The 23,090-nt window shown below is 33.6% G+C and overlaps 1 pseudogene; it reads right to left on the bottom strand.

Moving 5' to 3' along the window:
* Positions 1 to 6,102: 6,102 nt before the first annotated feature.
* Positions 6,103 to 6,823, bottom strand: LOC122913090 (annotated as a pseudogene).
* Between the last annotated feature and the right edge of the window lie 16,267 nt (positions 6,824 to 23,090).

Raw genomic sequence — 23,090 nt, 5'->3', positions numbered from 1 at the left:
AGTGATGTTGTGGTCTTTGATGATTTTAATTTCAGTTACTGTAGCTTCAAGTTCTAAAATATACATTTGGTTCTTCTTTTATACTTTCCAGTCCTTTGGTGAAATTTTTTTTTTTTTTTAGAGATTTTAAATTTTTTTTTCTTTTCTTTTTTTTTTTTTTTTTGACAGAGAGAGAGAGAGAGAGAGAGAGAGTGGGAGGGAGGGGCAGAAGGAGAAGCAGACTCCCTGCAGAGCAGGGAGACAGATGCGGGATTCTATCCCAGGATACTGGGATCATGACCTGAGCCAAAAGCAGACGCTTAACCAACTGAGCCAGCCAGGCGCCCCTCCTTTGGTGACATTTTTATATTGTCCTTTATTTCCTTGGTTATCTTAACCATACTTACTCTGAAGTCTGCACATGATGATTACATGTGGGGGATGGGGGTTGAGCCAAATGAGTGAAAGGGAGAGACATATACAAGCAACCAGTTATAGAATGAGTAAGTCATAAAAATAAAAAATGGATCATAAGGAATACAGTCAGTGATACAGTCATGGTAAGGTAATTGGACAGATGGTAGCTACACTTAGAGTGAAATGTATAAACTTGTCAAATCACCAAGTTGAACACCTAAAACTAATCTAACATTGTGTGTCAATCATACTGAAATAAAAAATTAAAAAAGATGGTGTCTTCCAGATTTTTCCTTTTTAAAGTTACAATTTTTCCCTTTTATACTTTACTTATTAGAGCAATTCACCAAATCCGGCCAATATTCAAAGAAAAGATATTGAAAATTTGTCTCCGGAAAGAAGAGCATTAATAAATTTGTAAATACATGTTAAAATTGCACCAATTAATAAATATTTTAAGATTATTTGAGGCAATGGAAATCTCTTCTTAGGCTTGCTAATATAGCATTCATCAGTGGATCATACTTGCAGTACTCATTACTATAAAGTACACATACTGATTTTCTATGACCACATAACTTCCATATTTACTTGAAAGTTCTCTGTAATGAAGAGTTTCCCTTTTCTCCACTTTCTTTATTTTTCAATGGTGTATGTTATTATTTTGAACACATGAATATATGTGTATTTATTTGATTCTTTGAGTTATAATGAACTTCATTTATTTTGCTGCTCTAGTTGTTCCAACTTTGGCAATGGGGAGTTCTTTCCAGATTGCTTCCTGTGTCCTTTTGATGATATGCCACCAATCTTTTTTATTTATTTATCTTTTCAAACACTTCCTTATGACAGTACAAGATGCTCCATGTTCATCTTGTCCTTTCCTTTTCCTAACTAGAGTCAGTCATTTTGTCAAGGAATCCTGGTTCTTTTTGCTGGAAAATAACATTTAGAAACCAAGATCTTAAAGCTAGGTGTGTTCAATGTGTTCATTTCTATTATGTTGTCACTGCTTGTTGGAGGCTTTCTCAAGAGAAAAAGCTATCATATATACAGACATATACATATATATATATATGTCTATATATATATATATTCATGTATACATACATGCACATTCATTGTATGCAAATATACAAATATCTATGTATATTTGTTTTTCATATCAATCTATTAAAAATAAGTTATTCTGCTAGTACTTTGTGAAGGATTTTTGTATCTATATTTACAAAAGTTATTGTTCTGTAGTTTTCTTCTAGTGATTTTATCTGCTTTTGATATTAATCTGCTTTCAGGAAAAATATGTAAAGTTTGTATTATTTATTTTTTAAATATTTAACATTATTTCTCAGTGCAGTTATCTGAGACTGAAGTTATCTTTTTTAGATTATTATAGATAAAATAAAATTTCTTTAATAGATATGGAACTACTCAGTTTATTCACTTCTTTTTTGTGAGTTTTGATAGTTTGCACTTTTCAAGGAATTGGTTCATTATAGCTAAATGCTCAAATTGATGAGCATAGATTTGTTAACTGTATTTCCTATCATCTTTTGAATGACTTTGAGATTAGTAGTAATATACTTCTTTCATTCTTGATCTTGGTATTTTTATTTTCTATCTGTTTTTCTTGGTTAGTCTGGCTAGAAATGATCAATTTAGTTATTTTTAAAAAATTAGATTCTGCTTCCATTGACTTTCTATATTGTTTCTGTGTTTTCATTTTCATTGATTTCTTATTATTTTATTATTGTTTTCTTCCTTCTACTTGCTTTTCATTTTGTTTCTCTTTTTTCAGATGTGTCCTGTTTTCTAATACTATTTTTATTCACTTAAGTCACTGCTTTAGCTACATTTCACAAACTTGATACTATATTTTTTTACATTTGGTTAAAATAATTTTAATTTTCTTTAAATCTTCTGCCTTGAGTGCATGAACTATTTAGATGTGTATCATTTAATTTTCCATTACTTAGAAAGTTTCCAGTATCTTTCTGATACTGGTTTATAGTTTAATTAAATTATATCTTGAGAAATGTTTGATATGACCTATATTCTTTTAAATTTGTTCAGGCTTATTTTATAGCTCAGAATATAGCTTATCTTGGTGCGTATCCCATGTGCACATGAGAAGAATTTGTATTCTACTAACTGTTGGCTGAAGAACTCTCTTTTTGTTTGTTCAGACTTTTTTTTTAGGATTTTATTTATTTATTTGACAGACAGAGATCACAAGTAGGCAGCGAGGCAGGCAGAGAGAGAAAGAGAGGAGGAAGCATATTCCCATCTGAGCAGAGAGACCAGGACCCTGGGATCATGACCTGAGCCAAAGACAGAGACTTTAACCCACTGAGCCACACAGGCGCCTCTGTTCAGACTTTCAATAGGGAAAATTTCCCGCATGATTTGATACCTAAGAATAATATTATATTCCTCCAGAGGAAAAAAAAAATTATATTTGCTTCTAGCAGGCATTTAAGGAAAGTTAATCCTGGATCATTAGACCTAGAACTGAGCCAAAGATATCTATATACAGAACTTGAAAGATCCTTGAACACAGTTGGAGAAAATAATATTTTTATTTTCACTAACTTCTAACAAAATTTTAGTACTTCATTGTGATGGTTACAAGCTACAGCAGTATTTTTAAAACCTAACCACTTTGTCACCAATAGAAATCCCAGGTATTTTGATGTCACAACGCATATGTTGCAGATATCTAAACACATTATTTACCCTCATCACTACTTAAAAATGCACTAATAAAGAAGCATGGATCTTTATGTATTTTCCTTTCTTTGGAAAAACAGCCTCCTAACCAGTTTCTTGTATCTGTCTTGGCTGTTCCTCACAACAACTGATTCTCTGTATTATTGCTATTGATACATTTATTCTATGTAGGCAGATATAGAGATATGCTATAGACATGCTGTTTATAGATACATGCTATCATATATCTATACTACCAAACAGATATGTGTTGAATGAGTGAATGAATTCATTTCTCAGTTTTTTTCTCTCCATTTTCTTCTTTTCCTATTTTCATTCCTAACCTAATTTGAATATAATACGATTACAGACTGCTCAAGAACTATAATGAGGGGGTACCTGGTGGCTCAGTGGATTAAGCCGCTGACTTTGGCTCAGGTCATGATCTCAGGGTCCTGGGATCGAGCCCCGCATCTGCCTCAGCATCCCTGCTGAGCAGAGAGCCTGCTTCCCCCCCTGCCGCCTGACTCTCTGCCTACTTGTGATCTCTCTCTCTCTGTCAAATAAATAAATAAAATCTTTTAATTAAAAAAAAAAGAATTATAATAAGATTTATTGGATAGATGTACTAACTTTCTATAGTCATTGTGATAAGTTATAAAAATTCAGTATCTTAAAGCAACACAAAGTTATTATTTTATAGTTCTATACATCAGAAGTCTGATATAGATCTAACTGGCTAAGCCTAAGGCATTGTCATGATGTACTACTTTCTGGAGGGAGGCCCTAGTATCCATTTCTTTGTCTTTGTTATTATTGTTCTCATGATTCCATTTTCCTTGGTTCATGGCCCTGTCCTTCCATCATCAAAGTTAGCTACACTGGGCCAGTTTTCATACTGCTGTCTTTCTGACTCTTCTTCTAATTCCTTCTTCTACTTTTAAGGGCTCTTGTGATTACATTGAGCCCACGTAGATAATTCAAGATAACCTCTATTTTAAGATTAGTTGATTAGCAACTTTACTTCCACCTACGGCCTTAATTAAACTTTGCCAAATAACCTAACATATTCACAGATTCTAGGAATCTTTAAGGAGACATCTTTAAGGAAAAGGTATTATTTTTAACTACTATAATAAATAATGTAAGTATTTATCTTTTCCATAAATTTCTTTCATGCAAGAATAAAAAAAAACTAGAAATATATTTGAAGAATATACTTTGATATGGCAACAACACATGGGGGAAAGATTGTGTTGTCCCAGGTGCTGGGTGGATCAGTCGTTAAGGGTCTGCTTTCAACTCAGGTCATGATCCCAGGGTTCTGGGGTTGAGCCCCACATTGGGCTTCCTGCGAGGCAGGAAGCCTACTTCTTCCACTTCTACTCCCCCTGCTTGTGTTCCCTCTCTCACTGTGTCTCTCTCTGTCAAATAAATAAAATCTTTAAAAAAAAAAAAAAAGGAAAGATTGTATTATCCCTATAAAACTTTAAAACATTGCCAAATTTTTAAGATATTAAATATATATTTTTTCTATTTAAAAGACTACTAAGAATAAAGGTTGACTTAGGATTTTTAAAATTAGCAATAATTTTTTATGAATCAAGGATTTATTAAGTCATACATGCAAAACATACTGCTAATTGCATTAGCAAAAGATCAATGTAAAGACACCCCTCAATTCTATAACTGTCAATTTTAAGAATTTTGTTGGTTGAAAGGTGTCTTTTTGTCAGTGAGTAAGTTGTACAAAAATTTGTTAGCCTGAGCAGGGCCTTACATAACCTCATAGATCCAGAGGAACATGGTTAGGCAGAGCAATAGGAAGGGCGTGTCCATCCGGGTTAAGCCAAGAGGAGGGTCAGCATTAGTCAAGGCACATGGTTGGTAATCTGGCAAGACAGTGATGTTAAGAAAGTTTATACTTTAGGAATATCTAAAATATTTCAAAAACTATAAAGCAGCCACATGTGATTTTTATACCTGTTTCCTAGAAAACTAAAGAAAGCACTTATTAGCATTGAATAAAGTAACAAAGAAAGAAGAATGCACTTTAACTAACCTACAAAAAAAATGTCTAATGCATTATCAGAAAGATTTTATAATACAAGGAGGTATATTGCTCCCTAAGAAGGGGTTCTATAAGAAAAGCACGAAGTTAGCAACTATGGGCATGACCAGTTCAAAAATGAATTAAATGCCCAATTTTAGGAAGGAAGGCAAGTCTGAGAATAAAGGTAAAGTTTAAAACTACTTAGTGGTAACACTGACCTTTCTTCATCATTTACTGCATTAGTGATTAACCTTTTAAAATTTCACCCATGACACTTTCACTCATTTTAATTATGGCATGTACAATATGGTATAAATAATCCCCAGGTTTTGTCAAAATAGTCTCTTCAACCTCGGATCACGACACCTGCTGCACACGGTTAGAACAGACACTTTGTCAGAGGGACACAGGAGTAAGAGGTGTGTTCAAACTCTCAGCAAAAGCGAATACACTGTTTTTTGTTTGTTTGTTTGTTTAAATCTCACTACAAAATTAAAAAAATATTGATCCAAAGAGTTGAGCCATTACACTCATCCCGTTATGACATTCAGTACAGTGTTAGGGAACAGATAGGGGTTGATAAACTAGAGGTGCGTTAGATAGCAACGTTTCAGGAAGGAGGCTGTGCTGCTTTCCATATCAGAAACTTCTTTGGAAGTGTCTGTATTTCCAAAGAGACACTGCAGACTCTTCTTAAATACAAAGGTCTTGAGTGGTTTGGGCCTTACTGTTCTCAGCAAAATGCAACTTAGTTCACAAAGTATTTTGGCAACGCTTAGTGTGAGCAAGAATAGGAGCTCTTTGAAAAATATGGCTTTAAGAAACCTTGTCATTTTAGAGCTAAATTTGAATATAATGGGTAAGACTGAGGTTTTACACTTTAAACAAATAAAACCTAAAAATTACTAACTGGTTCAAAGTAGTGTTATGAAAAAACTAATCTGTCACAAAAACTTGAAATTGAGTGCACAGGTTCCACCATTTTTGAGCAAAGTGTACAAAGGTTCCAACGGGCACTGGGCAGGAGAGGGCCCCAGACATTTAAACAGTAGACATTTTCTTTTCCTCCTCTTGATGAGAGTGGAGCAGAGAACTCCTGTAACACCTTCATCACTGTGTTGAGCCCTCCCTGTGTGATAAGGGAGCGATCCAGGCATTTTAAATCACCGACTTCCTTACCATGGCCAAACCCTGCGTCGAGGTGATGGGAGTCAGATTCTTCTCCTTCAGTTTCTTGATTGAGGCTTCATTCTCCCTGAGACCAAGTTTAGTCGCCACTAACATGATGAGGGTTTGGGACATTGGTGTCCTACTTCAGGGTACCACTTTGCTCCAATGTTTTCAAACGGTGCAGGACTCACAAGAGAAAAGCAAATTAAGAATACATCTATTTGCGAATGGGACAGGCTATGAAATATGTTACTTTTCTTGTCCAGCTGTATCCCCCAAACCCAGATTGACCAGTTTCCCATCTGCCACAACATTGGCAGAGTAGTCGTCAAACACAGGGGGGATATATTCTCTAGGAAATTCCTGGTTGTGTAACTGATCAATAGGCAGGTTTTACCTACATTTCTGTCTACCACCACTACACACTCGATGGCCTGCATGGCACAGGGTGGAATCTGCTGTCCTGGCCACCTCACCCTCCACTGAGCTGAAGCCAGAGCCCAATCTAATGAGCAATATTTCTTTTTTTTTTTTCTTTTTTTTTTTAATGAGCAATATTTCAATGTTTCTTATATTAATTCTCTTTATATAAGGCAAATGAATACAATGGTTAAATCTACATCTATAGAGCTCATCGAGAATAGTATTTTGGTCATATATTTTTCTAACCAATCTGGAAAAATATCCGAAAATGAATTTTAAGTGATTTCAAAATCACTGTTAATATTTCTCAGTTACTTTCTATGTTTCATCTGAGTAAGGTTTAAAGTCATAGAAAGAATTCTGAAATTGATTACTCAATGTATCATTTATTTTTTAGTACAATCTACTACTGATCAATTCTTATCACGAATCACTGACAATCACAATGCTAATGATAATTTGGGGAGATTATATGAAGGAGCTTATGAAGTAAAGAAATTGTCAAATGAGTTTATTTCAACCATCCAATTTTAACACTTTAGTATGTGATATTTTGATGATCACCAAGCCCAAATAGATAAGTAGTATAAATTTAATTACAGTCAGCTGGTGCATCTTACTTTCATCTGATGTATTAAAATATCAAATATTAATTTTACTTTATGTTCTTTCATCAGGCTGGATTAGTTTATTATGTTCAGATACATGCAAACATATATTTTGTGGGAGGTTAAATTACATAGGCTTAAACATTTCCACAAAAGGCGATACACACGAGTCTCCTTTGAGATATAAATTATTTAGATTGTTGCTATGTAGAAATCTGGTTTCTGATATTGCTTATTGAGCCATCTGGAATTCATGAATTGATAACAACTCTAGTCTCAGTGACTTTCAAAACAAAGATGTATATTCTCTCATTACATGTAAGCTACAAGTTTGCTGTGATTTTGTGCTCTGTGTCTTCAATGGGATCAACATGACTAAAACATGCTGGCTTTGAACAGATGGAAAAGTTCAAGGAAGCTACTGAAGAATGTAGTGACTGTTCAAGGTTCTTCTCAAAACTGTCATGTCACTTCCACTCAGATTCTTCCTCCAGAAAAATTCATGTGGCCAAGCTGCACAACAAAGGAGGCAAGGACAACTCTTTCCACAGGAGACTGCTGCAAGTGACAATGGGCAGTGTTGTGCAATCATTACAGAGTCTCAGAATGAAAGTAACAGAAAGTAAAAATATAAGCTAGCTGCCTCTCTTGTTTCCAGATTTTCCCTTTCTCTTATTCAGCAAAAAATATACACCACTATATGGAATGCATCCCAAATGTCCCTCCGAACTAATGTTATACTCTGTGTCAGTTATTTTGGTAGACTCAGAGATATACAGAATATTTGATTTGTAGGGCGCCTGGATGACACAGTTGGTTGAACACCCGACTCTTTGTTTTCGGCTCAGGTCATGATCTCGGCGTCATGCAATCGGGCCCCACTTAGGGCTTTACACTTAGTTCAGAGTCTGCTTGAGATTCTTTCTCCATTTCCCTCTGCCACTCCTGCTTGTCCTCTCTCTCTCAAATAAATAAATAAATAAATCTTTTTTTTTTTTAAGTATTTGATTTGTAAATAGGTTTTGATATCATCTAGGCAATCCCACTTATTGTACCCATTAAGAATCAGAGAGTTCAACCTACTTCCTTGATGTCCTAAAGTTAAGGAATAGAAAGACTAGACCATAGGTTCTCTGTCTCTAACTTTATTATTGTTTTTTTTCTTTTGAATGAGATCTTTACCCTCAGAACATTTTCCAACCTGAAAAGAGAGATTAGACATATGTGGGAATAGACCTTGAATGAAGAGAAAACAATCTAACACCTCAATAGAAAATTAGAAGCAGCACCTATTGGAGCCCTTGTCAGAAAGGAATTGGCTTTATGTATTTCCAATTAAGTCAAGTGCATAAGTCTGATAGGATCTGAAAAGGAATGGTTAAACAACTGTCCTGTAGTCTTCCCTCTAACTTCAAGAAGGCCTGAGAATTTGACTTTCTGTATAATCTTTCTTGTATTCCTTACTCATGCAATATATTGGAAGGTATCAGATACAGAATAAATGATAATCCTGCTGAGGTTGCCATGTAGCCAGCTGCCTGCTCAGATTGATAATTTATAATATAGAATTGGTTAGTAACCATTAGATGATGCAATGTGGTTAAGCTAGAGAGCGGGGCTACACATGTCATTCCCAGAAGGCTGTGTGACCCGCAAAGTAAGACCTAAAAGAATGCCAGAGACAATTCCTTAAACTGAGGAGTTCCTTATCTACTTGGCTGAGTCCGTTTTGATCACATGTGTCTCAGTACGTGTGTCTCAGTACCAAGTAATGAAGACAATCAGAAGCTGCCCTGAAAGTCAGGAGAATCTGCTATTCTATTGTGTGTGCTCTGTTGGCTGTCGTCTGTGTTTCGTTAAAGCTAAATGGACCTGGTCTACTTTGTCCCAAGAGTGTGAACATTTGTCCAAGACCAAGGCTACTATTGGTGGTGGAGAATAGTGGACATTTCAGAATATATGCCCATTAGTTTTGAAGGTAATTTTATATATATTTCTGGCTTTCTCCCTTAAACTATATGAGATAGTCACTGCATAACAGATATCATTAGGAGTATCACAGAAAATTCAAAGGTTAGTGCTCTTTGATTCACATTTAAGCTAATCCATTTATTAGATGAATCTGAAAGTCACTAGCCCACGTGATTCTCAATATCCTGACCTACAAAATACTACTTTTGTTTTTGCTAGTGAATAAGGTTTATTCATTTTTTTGATGCATAGTAGATGCTCTTCAAAAGTTAGTTATTAAAAAAAGTTAGTTATTATATATTGTACTTAATTTTCTGCAATTTTAAATAAAAATATATACATGTATACACAAATATTTTCCTATCTCACATTTTATCCATTGGATTGGATTAATTTCAGTAATAGTTTACAGTGCACAAAATTCTCAATATTTAGTTGATGATCCCCATATTGAAGTTAGCTAGTGTCAGAATCAAAATAGAAAACTGATTCATTTCAAAACAAATAAAATATATTTTTCAGGAGAACATACTGCCTTGTTTTTTTAAAAAAAAGAATAGCAAAATTATTTTATAAGAATTAATTTTAAAGGATGCATATAACTGAATAACGAAGGTTTTGTAAATTTTTCTCATCAGTTATGTTAATCATGCTGATACAATTTAAATTGGAAGATTTGTTACAACTAAAAATTCAGTTATCTTATGATTACTTTTACTTTTGCATATTCTTCCATGTAATTGCAATTGCAGGTTGAGAGTTATTTATGCTGAACACTTCATTATGATTGTTGCATGTTTAGAGAAACCCCACCACAAAAAAGGAGAATTTTGTTTGTTTGTTTGTAGATTTGACCTTGGAGGGAGTTTGAGATTGAAAAACATGACATCTGTGAAACACTGAGATCTTTGAAGTAGGAGTTGTAATATAATGTAATATCACAGAAATCTAAAAGATTATGAGAGAGCAATGTATTAAAGACAGTTTGTCCTTCAACAGATGAATCTTTGACAGGCCCCCAGGCAAAGGCTGGGATGTTGGCACCACTGTCAATTGTACTCCTGAAGAGAGAGATGTAACAGCTACAGAACTATGTCTTATATGCTACTTTTTTATTTTTTATGACTGATACTAATGGTGAGAAAGAAGAAAAAAATGATGCAAATAAATAAAATATTAACATGCTAATTTTCTTAGTCTTTTTTGAATACTTGTATTTAACTATTCCACAAAGTTAAAAAAAAAAAAGGGCCAGTCACTTTAAGATGGAAAATTGTATGCTTGATTAAGTTTATAGAATATTTCCTGAACTACGTTTTACACATGAATGCTTCCATAAACAATATATATTTTTATTCCAGAAAAGAGCCCTGATATAAAACTCTATTATACGTGTCCTAGAGAAGCTATTCTCAGCTTGAAAGTGCAATATAAAATTTCATATTAGTGAATCTGGATACCTGGATTGGCACCGAAACCAATGTTTGTAGTTTGGGGATTTTATTTTTACCATTTGTGCAGTTCTAATTAATTTTAGGATTTACAGCATATAATAAAAGGCAATAGACTTAGAGATGAGAGAGTATTTTTCAATATGCATTTTGTCTAAAATTTACTACAAGCACCTACTTGTTTATTAAAAGAGCTTGTTTTTCTCTTTGTGATACAAAGATAGTGTCAGTGCTGTAGGGTTTTATTTTGTTTTTTGGGGGGGTTTGGCTACTGCTATAATATATTGTTTATAAATGTTGTAACTAGTACAAGAAAAAAAACAAATTTACACAAAAGGGTAATTTTACATTTTAAAAAATATTACAAAATTATTTTATATGGGTGCCAAACCAAATGCAAAATACCATGCAGATTAAATGTGAATACTATACAGTATATACTATAAAATAGGTAAACTCTGAAATCCAAGAGAGTTAATTTGACAGACACTGTTTACTCATGATAGAGGCTTGCAAGAATTCAATATGAGGGGAAGTTTTCTGGTTCACATAGACATTCTGGAATGCAAGCTGATGAAAGCTCTGCCTCTTTTAGCTTTGGTTTCTGAATTTGTTGTGTGTGTTAATCTCCAATTAGGACATTAGGCAAGGTAGATGATGAAGGAAAATGCATGGGAAGATTTACTGGGTAGCACTGGAAGAGCTTGTACATCACTGCTGTCCATGTTTTTTTGTCGTGGTTGTTTTTTAAGACTTTATTTATTTATTTGAGAGAGAGCTACAGAGATTGCAAGAGTGAGCATCACCCAGGAGGAGGGTGGTTTGATCCAGGACCCTGGGATCATGACCTGAGCTGAAGGCAGCTGCCCAAGCCACCCAAGAGCCTCACTCACCATATTTCATTGGCCAAAATTTAACCACATAGTCTAAGTAACTATGAAGGATGTTAGAAAATGTGTAGTCTAATTTTATGCCAGGGATTTGAGATAGTTTGAAGGCATGTCACAGGAAGTGTAAGTACCTTATACAATGCCATATAACTAAGATAGACAAGACTCACAACTGATGTCTTTGGAGCCAATAAAAAATACATCTATCTCAGGGCACCTGGGTGGCTCAGTGGGTTAAAGCCTCTGCCTTCAGCTCAGGTCATGATCCCAGAGTCCTGGGATCAAGCCCCGCATCAGGCTCTCTGCTCAGCAGGGAGCCTGCTTCCTCCTCTCTCTCTCTGCCTACTTGTGATCTCTGTCTGTCAAATAAATAAATAAAATCTTAAAAAAAAAAAAAAGAATACATATATCTCTTAATAATTTATTTTTTTTTTTAGTGCTTTCCAGCTAGTAAAGAGGATTCACTTTTGTTATTCTCTTTGATTTGCACCGTACTTCTATGTGAAAGTAATATTATTATCATAGACATTTGTATAATGAAGTATCAATAACACAAATTATTTAGGCAAACAGGCAGGGACATGAAGCCTTCTTCTATCACTTGTGAACTATTAATTTTGTGCAAATTACTTAGACTTTATCATCTATACTTTCCTTAGAGGTTAAAATACCAACAACATAGGTACCTAGGAAAAAATACAATATAACAAAACATGTACAAAACATATAGATAAATAGACTAGGGAAAGATAATTGAAACTTTAGAAATAGACCGGAACATACATAGTCACCAGATTTATGACAGAAGTTCCCCTGAAATTTGGATCAGTTAAAGATTTGCATGAAATTTTATTCCTACCTCAAATTAAATAGAAAACATAGTTTAAGTAGATTATAGACCCTCATAAAATAAACACAAAATATAATGGCTTCTAGAATTAAACTCTAAAATATTTGTATGACCTTGGAGTAGACAAAACTTCTTAGAATATAAAAACACTAGATAGAAAAGAAAAAATATTTTGGATTTTATTGTAATTCAGGTCTTCTTAAAAAATGGACATTATCAGGATGCTAAGACAAACCACATATAAGAGTGTATGAATGACAAATACATTTGACATTGAATATGTATTTCAAAAATTTTTTTAAATGTATTTATTTGACAGACAGAGATCACAAGTAGGCAGAAAGGCAGGCAGAGAGAGAGCAAGGGAAGCAGGCTCCCTGCTGAGCAGAGAGCCCGATGCGGGGCTCGATGCCAGGACCTTGGGATCATGACCTGAGCCAAAGGCAGAGGCTTTAACCCACTGAACCACCCAGGCACCCCTGTATTTCAAATATTTAAATAATTTCCTACAAATAAGAAAAATAAGTAAATTAACATGATAAAAGACAGGCACAAATTTAAGTAGTCACTTTATACCAGAGAACATTCAAGTGATCAGATTTGGAATTCTTCAGCAACATACTCATTTGAAAATGTAAATTAAAATCTCAATAATATGCCTATACACACTCACCAAAATGACTACGGTTAAAAGTACTAAAAGTTTGAAGTAGTAATGAGGTATGGAGAATCTGGAGGACCCCTGTATTGATGCATCTGTTTTGGAAAATTGTTTGGATGTTTATAAAATGTAATATATTTGGTAGCTGGTCTCCAAAGATGGCCTCTCAATCCTAGTATTCCAACGTTATCTTTACTGTTTTTTCAATCAGTCTGCCCTTTGCAACTGGCAATTAAGCAATTAAATAAGGCAGATGTGGTATTTTGAGATATCCAGTCTTGGCCATCAGAAGTCTTGCAACATCCTGTTGGATTTCCTGGAATGCTCACCTTTGACACTCCCTCATAGACGCCACTCTCCATTTTCGAGAATCCCAAACAACAAAAGCAATGAGTAAATGACTTATTGAAGTAACTCCCAACTGACAAACAACATTAACTGTCCGTTATGGGATTGAGTCATTTTCAATTTCTGGTTCAGTTATAACTTTAGATGATTCTAGAAACAATCTAAAGACAGCAGCAATAACCAAACAACACATTTAAATCAGTGATCTCACACTTAAGTAAGTTCCTAAGATATTAAATATATATCTCACAAAACACATGTACAAAAATATTTATAGTAATACTACTCATTCAAAACAACTCAAATGTCCATTAATGTGGAGAAACATGAACAGGAGGGGTAAGTTGGAGAATTAATAAATTTTTGTCAAAGTTGATAACATTTGTAGTGGCAATAAACCATTCAATGAGATGTCAGGTACACCACAGACATTGAAGGCTGTTATTTATGTTATAAATATTTTATAAATAATATATATTTATATATTATGCCTATACACACTCACCATCATCAATATATAATATAAATATTACAAATATTTATGTTATAAATAAAGTGACTGTTTTGCAGTTAGCAGCATATCTACAATTTTAAAGTTGTAATAATGTAATAAAGTTGGGTTCTCTCTGTAAGGAGAACAGAAAGAAAGACTTCCAGGAAAACCTATTTTATATGTTCTTCTTTCTCCAGTTTTATAAAGTGGTATTAGAGGAATAAAAGTGTTACACTGCAAAGACAGAGACTGGAGAGAGGGAAAAAGTGAATAAAATATTTAAAATTCCTTGAAAAATAAAAACCAGGAAAAAGAATGTGAAGTGACTTTTGGGAGCCAAAGAATTTAGAGTCTAAGCAGGAAAAGGGAGAGACTAACATAAAAATCAGTTTCTGTATAGAATCCCTGAGATATTCAAAACTTAAAACAGATTAGCACGTACCAAGTAACCAGATACCTAAATTTCCATGCCCTGTAAGAAAACAGAGGTCTTTCTCACAGGGGAAATTGAACCAAAGGGCTCCAGACATCACAGGACACCAACCATACAGGCATGGGACATAGGATTTGAAGCTATAGTTAAAGATACAATACAAATGTTGCTATTAACTTTCATCATCCTCTTCTCTATTTTACATTCTTAACGAAAGTAGACAGACATAGGTAGTTCATGGTCCCCATCCCCAAATCTTGCTGAAAACTGAACTGCCCCAGGAAAAAGTCTGTCATATCTGAGACAAGGGAATCTCCAAATGAGAAGACGGAATCACATGTAAAATCGTGAACGTGTCCTTCACACACTCTTTCACAGACAAGGTCCGAGCTCCTTCACCTCTTGTTGCCTCATCTTAAACAATGAGGGTCAAACTTCACCAGATATTTAAGCAGATCTTAGGGATGAAGAACAAACTAAAATAAAGAGAAAAACCACACATTCGGAAGGAAGAAGGCAGGCGCAGGGAGCAGAGCAAAACTTAATGTACTGAACATATTCAGAGATAAGATATATTGCTGCTATAAGACATGAAGTCATGCTATGATGAAGGTTTTGAGGATAAGAAACACCTTTAAAGATTTAAAATATGATAACCACAATTTGGAAGTAAAAGTAGCAGAAGGGTTCAAAGATAACAGAGCAAGGAATCAAACACATGGAAAATAAACAAGAGAAAAACACAAAAGACCTACAGGAACATAAACAGAAAACAAAAAACAAAATAAAGATACTTACTATATTTAATATATAGTGAATGTAATAGAAATATATTTCATAAACTGACATATTGGGCTAAACAATTAATGAATAGCAAGAGTTGAATAAAAATATTTTTAAGGTGTAAAAAGACTAACAATTTCGTATCCTATGTAGTCTTCCTTTGTGAATCAACTGAAGGAGTCATTCAGAAAATAAAGCATGAAACCAAGAAAAAAATTAGGACATTGCATTTAAAAAGAAATAAGCATCCAATACAGATGAATAGTAGATAGGAGTCCCAGAACCATAATTTAGTATCAGACTTGTAAATCTATTTCCTGTTGCAGATTACAATAGGACATATGGGCCTTGCAACTGAGAGATTATCTGATAAATTTATGCATTTGTGAAAAAGTAAGTTATATCTATATATTTGAAAAGCTGATGCAGCAAACTAAGGGAAAAAATAGTAATTGATAATAATTAAGTAAATGGATTATTTGATTATTACCTCCCAGAAAAAAATATGAGAATGGAAAGATCAGTTCAGAAATGAATATTAATATCCTTGACATATTTTTCCATAAAAGGTATATATACACATATACATAATTAGAAAAACAAAAACAGAAAGCAAAAAGCAAGTAACCTATACTGTTTATCTTTTTATTATATTATTTAATATAACAAGAATATATTTAGTAAGTTGGCATTATTTGCCAAGCATCAGTTACAAACATAGAAGTTGAACTTTACGTTGTAGATGTTTGAGACAGTCTAGAAGGGAAAACGTAATTTATACTATAATTTATTTTTCCTTTACATTTAAAGAAGGATTTCACAAAAGATTAATTTGCCACTTGAGAGATAGATAAGTAAATAGATATTTGCTCAACTGTAGTTTATTTGTAGTTTTCTTATTACCTCAGGGAATAGTATTTGACAGAATTTGACAGAATACCATCAATCCAAATAAAAATAATCTTTAAGTCCAAGACATTGGTGTCATCTCTAAGTATGAATTTTTGTCTTTGTGTTTCCTTCTTATGAACAGTAGGCACAAAAAAACATATAAAAGTTACTTAAGATCAATTAAAACCCCAAATAATTAGAGGTTAGAGACTTTCCTAGATTAGAAAGAACATAATAGAAAACTCAATATTGTGAAGAGGTCAGTTCTCCCCAAAATGTTCTAAAGATTTGATTCATTAATTCATTAATAATTATCTCAATAAACCGTGTGTGTGTGTTTCCTCTTCCACGGTTAAAGACTCTCATGATTACCCTGGGCTCACCTGGATAATTTGGGATAATCTTTCTGTGTTAAAGTTAATTGATTAGCAGCTTTAATTCCATCTGCACCTGGCATAAACAAATGTCAAAATAATATACAATGACCAAAAAGAATGAACTACAGGAAACACAGAATGGGTGATTAATACAGATAGAATATTGAATAAAACATCCCAGGTTAAAAAAAAAAAAAAAGAAAGTACATACTATATGATTCTGTTTACATAAATAAGGTTCAAAACTGTGGTACCTGGGTGGCTCAGTTAGTGAATGTTGGACTCTTGATTTCGGCTGAAGTCATGATCTCAGGGTCGTGGGCTCAAGCTCCCCTTTAGGCTCTGTGCTCAGCGTGGAGTCTACTTGAGATTCTCTCTCCTTCCTCTGCCCCTCCCCAGCTCACCTATACTCACACTCTCTCTAAAATTAAAAAATAAATAAATAAATAAAATCTTAAAAAAAATAAGGCTCAAAATCTATCAAAAAACAAATCAAAGGTACTATTCAGAATATTATTTACATTTGGCAAGCGTATCTCCTGGGAAGAAGAATGTAAAAGATTTCTGAGTTTGCTGATAATATTCTAAATCTAGTTGAGATTCTAAAAACACAGTTTATGCTCTAAATGACTCAAAATTTAGGAATTGATTGAATGTTCACTTAAGATTTATGTGATTATTTATGCTGATGTTTTGTATTATACCTCAAAATTTTCTTTTCACTTTCATGTAAACTAGAAAATGTGAAATAGTAGGTTTATCTTGAGTTTTTCAAGAACGGTCTGATAGAGAAGGTCAGTCTTAAAACATGACTAGATATAAAAATACATTTGGGAGTAACCTGATTTAATATTTTATACTTTATTATATTAATTTTTTAAATTTATTTATTTGACAGAGAGAGATCACAAGTAGGCAGAGAGACAGGCAGAGAGAGATAGAGGAGGAAGCAGGCTCCCTGCTGATCAGAGACCCCGATGCGGGACTCGATCCCAGGACCCCCGAGATCATGACCTGAGCCGAAGGCAGCGGCTTAACCCACTGAGCCACCCAGGCGCCCTATTATATTAATTTATACAAAAATAACATTAGAATATAAATTTAACTCATAGCAAACATTTTTTTCTTTTCTTTAACATCTGTGTTTGGTAAATGTATTAGTTTCTTCTGTTATAACAAGTTATCATAAACTTAATAACAAATTTATTATCCTCATTAACTTATATTTATGTAGGTTAGAAACCTGAAATGGGTCTTTTTTACTGAGCTAAACTCAAGGTGTCAGGAGGGCTACATTTCACCGTGGAAAATATAGGAAAGAATCAGTTCCTTGTATTTTCCAGGTTTTAGAGGCTGCTCACATATCTTTGGTACATGATCCCTTTCTAGCACCAAAGTCAATAATATCTGATGGAGTTTTTCTCCTATAGCATTATTCAAACACTGAAACTTCTTCCATCCTTTTTCACAATAAAGACCCTTAAATTATATTGGATCCACAGGGACAATTTCCCTGTGTATAGCAATTGATTAGCACCCTTAATTCTATCTGATACCATATTCTTCCTTTGTCATGTAAGGTAACATTTATAGGTTCCAGGGATTTGGATGTGGATATCTCTGAGAGGCCATTAATATGCCTACCATACTGGGCATTTGAGACTGCTCCTTGAAATTTAAGTCTAGAATATCAAAGATGAACATGTCATAGTCGATTTACAAAATCTAATTTCATTGTCAACTCTGGTTACTCTCTACGGTTTAGGTGATTTGTTAGCCCATGCTTGCAGAAGCAAACTCCACTATAAAATTTTAATATGAATCACTCTGACTTTTTAACATGAAAATATTTAAACAAACTGAGTAAAAGAATAAAATATCTTAATATATCTAGCCAGAAATGCTAATTTTGACCTTTATATTTCTGCTTCTGCATTTACTCACTTCTTCATTGAGATTTATCTCTATTTTTCTAGTCTTCCTAATTTCCACAAACTAGTTCACAAATACTGTTAATCATAAAAATATACTATTGGTGTTATAAGAATATAATAATTATGTCAAAGCCTTGGGTTTATTTGTAAAGATAAAATACATTTACATAAAATTGTATTAATGTCTTTTAATACTAGATAATTTCATTCAGGTGCTCTTCAGAAAAATGTTTCCTGAATTCCCTGAAAATACTTATTTCTTGAAAGCCAGACACTTGTCAGTCTGACATTTAACTTTTATTTTCAGTTTTAGTTAGTTTTTACTCAGTTCCAACCTGGAATTGCTAGAACTTCTCAATGAAAAAAAAGTATCAAAAATGAGACAAAATTTGGTTAATTGAGAGAATTCTAAATTCTAGAAAACCTGTAATAAAAAAGTACTCTGTTTACATATTTACCCAGAAAAGTGCTGAATAATGTTAGTATAGGCAACACTGAATAATAGCATGTGGATTGACTCACAGAAAAAGCTGTAATTTTATTTGAAAATGATAAATGAACTTTCCAACTTGCTAAATAATTCCACAGTTTTTAGAAAAAATAATTTACCTTCTGTTGTATATTCTTACCCACTGTATATTGGTAAATATGTGTGCACATGGATATACATGTATTTATATGTTTTTCTTACTCAAAATATACATATATAATAAATATAAAATTATAATTATACATTTACATAAATTTATATTAATAGACATATAAAATATATAAATTTATATATGATTATATAATATTTTATAATTATATAATTTATAATATTTATTTATATGCAGAGTGGCAAAATAATTGTGGTGTCAGAACGAGCATAATAACAGTGGTAAGAAATTTCACAGCTTGCTTTCTTTTTGCTTCTTTTTCCTTTAATAAGGCTCATTCTTTCTGAAATATAAACAGAAATGAAACAAAACTTTTTCTATTTTTAAATTTTTAACATGTCCTATTTTAATATTTACCTAGGCAAACATATATGCATAGACCTTCCTGTTGGTCCATCATTTACAGTGTCTTTCTCCTTGTAGGTTTACATGTTTTATTTGGAAGTAGATTTTCTTGGATCCTATGAAACAGAAGATAAGGAATCTATTTTGGGATATTTGCATTTTGCCTCTGCTCTTCTCACTCTTCCTTCCCATGCCCAGGGAAAAATATGTGTCCTTGCTGATAAGCTCCTACTCTCATTAACATTTTATTTGAAAAGTATTATATAGATTTTTAGTGTCAATTTTTCCAAAATTCTGATAAAAGGGCAATGACACAGCCAGATCTCATGTTGGGGCTTGGAGAGAATTCACCACACAGCATGCAGCAGCTGTATGATCTTGTAAAAACCTTGGGGGACATGCAAAATGCATCTCTGACTAGGGCTGTACAGCATTGTTTCCCACTGAGTGGCTCCATCCCCATGAAGCAATGCTGGTTCCTTTAAATCATTTGTATCCTTCTATCCTTACCCCACCACTGCTGATGACCATGTAGATAATCACTTCAATGGTTTAGAGACTCTGGTCATTTTGCAGTCTCTAAATTAAACTGGATTGTAAAAAATGAAAATGGGATGTATCATATTCAACTGTTCACTGAGAGAATTGAGTCTTTTTCTTTCCGGTTTAGAAAAGGTAAGATAAATATTTATGTAATGTTGGAAAATATGGAATATGATTTCTTCTATGTCAAAATCTGGCCCATAGAAAGCAATAGCTTTGAGCTTCATGAAGGACCCAGGAAACAACTAATTTCTTTGGTCATGTTTTCCTCTACTAATTCATGAAACACATGCTATTCATTCCACTTTTAAAATAAGTGTTCTATGCCACATTTTGTTTATATACTTTCTGACATGTTTAATGTTCACCAAAATATATATATATTTAAATGTTTCTATAAATCTCAAATTATCTTGTCCTTGCACTGACAATAACTAGTACTTGTTAATATATTGAACAAACACACATAAAACATTTTGAGATCCCATTGGAGTTATTCATTATTCCTTCAATCATTCCTCCACAAAGTATTTATTGAGCACCCATAATTTGTCAGATACTGTTATTATTTTTTTTTTAATTTATTTGACAGAGAGAGATCACAAGTAGGCAGAGAGGCAGGCAGAGAGAGAAGCAGGCTCCCTGCTGAGCAGAGAACCCGATGTGGGGCTCGATCCCAGGACCCTGAGATCATGACCCGAGGGGAAGGCAGAAGCTTAACCCACTGAGTCACCCAGGTGCCCCAGACACTGTTATAACTGATGAGGATGCCACAGAACAAAATATACTTTGTCCCTATTAGGAGGCTCAAATTCTGATATGGAGAGAAAATAATATAATAACACACTAAATGTTAATAAGTGGCATTTAGAAAAATAAGGCATGGCAGGGGTCTCTAAGTGAGCTTCTGGAAAGGGATTGTTATGTTTATATAAGAAGTCAGGGTAGATTTCACTGATAAGGAAACAGGAGTAGAGACCTGAAAGAAACAAGGGAATGTGCTCTACAGCTATTTGGGGTAAGTTTGTCCTAAGCAGAAGGAACAGAGAAGGGGAAGACGCAGAATGAGGAGAGTGCCTGGCAAGTTTGTGACGAGTACTATTACAAAATCTGAGAATTCAAATCTTCCTTAATTGTATGCATTGTCATTAAAATAAGAAGTAAAAATAGTAAACAATGAGGAAGTAGGTGGGATCAGATTAGAGATCAGCAGTCCAAAAACATAAGAAAATATTTTGCATGTTATATGGAGCATTAAAGAAGGAAATACAGGTAGAATGCAGTATTGCTATGTGCTATATGATCAGCATAGACAATGCAATAAGACACCAAAATAAATGAAAATATTAGATTGGAACAAGGTAAAAATCTGTTTGTTTGTTTTTTTTCACTGAGGATATAATTTTACATTTAGAAAATCTTAACTAACCTTAAAAAAATGCCTCTAGAATAACAAGTGAATTTAGCATGGCTGCAAAATGCAAGGTTATTACACAAAGGTCACAATTTCTATATAGTAGCAATGAAAAATTTGGCAAATGAAACATAAAACAAACATACCATCAGCAATGCCCAAACATGAAATATTTAAAGTTAATTTTTTACAAAATATGTGCAAGACTTATATACTGAACACTGTATATTTCTGAATTATATCTTTTAAAAGCCAGAAAAAGATGGGGAAAGAGATGTTACTTTCATGAATCAGAAGACTCAATAATGTTACGATGCCAGTTTTCCCCAAATGCATCTACAGATTTAACACAACATCAGTAAAAATTCCAATAGGCTTCTTCCTCCTCCTCCTTCTCCTCCTCCTCCTCCTCCTCCTTCTCCTCCTCCTCCTCCTTCTCCTCCTCCTCCTCCTTCTTCTTCTTCTTCTTTTTCTTCTTCTTCCTCTAAGCAGTTAACCATCTTATTCTAGGATTTATGTAGATAGAAAGGCAAAGAATCTTAGGACCTGGGTGGCTCAGGTGGTTAAGCATCTGACTTCAACTCAGGTCACGATCTCGGGTTTTTAGGATCAGCCCCCAGTCAGAGACAGCGCTGCAAGGAACCTGGCATAGGACTTTGCTCTTAGCAGGGAGTCTGTTTCTCCCTCTTGACTCTAACCCTGTGTATGTGCGTCCTTTCCCTCTCTCTCTCAACAAAATAACAAATTTGAGGATTCATAATACTTGACTTGAAAGCATACCATAGACAGGTATAGCAACCAAGGCAGTGTTTTACTGATATTAAGACAATCATATAAATGTATACAACAGATCAGAACACATAGAAGTGTGAGTGGGCTTTTCTCATTTATTTTCTATCTTAAGGAGAAAGCATTCACCCTTTCAACATTCAGCATGAAGGTAGATTTTCATGTATAATCATCATTAATGAGGCTGAGAATCTCTCTTTTATTCCTAGTTTGCTGAGATTTTATAATGAACAAGGACTAAATTAATCAAGATTTTTTCATTTATTGATATGGGCATAGGTTTTTATTTAGATTTTTTAGTACGATGAATTACTTTAATTTTTTTTAAGTTAACCCAAACTTGCTTTCCTTAAATAAACCCCACTTGATCATCATATCTGATCCATTTATATATGGCTTGCCAATTTTGATTTCTTTGTTGAGGTTTATGAAGGCTATTTTCTGTAGTTTTCCTTTCTTGTGATATTTTGGCCAGAGAGTTACTACCTCATAACATGAGTTGGGAAGTGATCCCCTTTTTTTAATTCATGAGAGTTTGCGTAGATGATTCTACACAAACATGTGTTTTTTTCTTAAATACATGTATTTTTCCTTAAGTGTTTCATGGAATTTTTATCAGTGAAGCCATCTGTGCCTGAAGTTTTCTCTGTGGAAAATTTTTAAATTATAAATTCATTTAATTTATAGAAGTCTATTCCAATTTTATATGTGTTACACTTGTTTGGGTAATAGGTATATTTCAAGTAATTTATTTCATCTTTGTCAGAAGTCAACATTTTTTTCTCTAGGGTCAGATCTTAAATATTTTAGGCTGTGTAGGCCAAGACTCAACATCAAGGTACTTAAATACTCTCATAACAAGAAAAAAATTCAAAATATATTATTGATATGTTATTATT

Source organism: Neovison vison, chromosome 1 (assembly GCF_020171115.1).
Source record: "Neovison vison isolate M4711 chromosome 1, ASM_NN_V1, whole genome shotgun sequence".
Lineage (NCBI taxonomy): Eukaryota > Metazoa > Chordata > Mammalia > Carnivora > Mustelidae > Neogale > Neogale vison.
This window is presented reverse-complemented; position numbering and strand designations above follow the sequence as displayed.